Source organism: Elephantulus edwardii, unplaced genomic scaffold (assembly GCF_000299155.1).
Source record: "Elephantulus edwardii isolate Elephantulus edwardi_28Jun2011 unplaced genomic scaffold, EleEdw1.0 scaffold00197, whole genome shotgun sequence".
Taxonomy (NCBI): Eukaryota; Metazoa; Chordata; class Mammalia; order Macroscelidea; family Macroscelididae; genus Elephantulus; species Elephantulus edwardii.
This window is the reverse complement of record NW_006399947.1, coordinates 3593635-3594067: the sequence shown is the minus strand read 5'-3', so window position 1 is coordinate 3594067 and position 433 is coordinate 3593635.

Genomic DNA, 433 nt, shown 5'->3' with positions numbered 1-433 from the left:
ACTTTTGATAGTGCTCATGCAAAACATATACTAGAACCAGGAGGCAGTAGTCAGAACATAGCCTATTCTCCTGTCCAAGGTATTACTTTTAACATTTATTATAAATTTTGTCCATTTTTAACAAATTACCTTAATTTCTGTTTTTTTTTGGAAATGTCCTAATTTCCTCCACCATATTTAAGGGACAAATTTACCGGATATATAATTCTTGATTTAATTAGTTAATTTTATATGTGTTATCCTATTGCCTTCTTGCTGGCGTACATTATGCTGAGAAATGTTATTGGATTCCTTTGTAGGTAACATTTCATTTCTCCTGAGCTGCCCTCAGAATTTATTTTTGTCTCTGGTTGTAAAGACTTTGATTATAATATGTATATCTGTGTTTCATTGACTATGCAAAGGCATTTGACTGTGTAGATCAGAACAAACT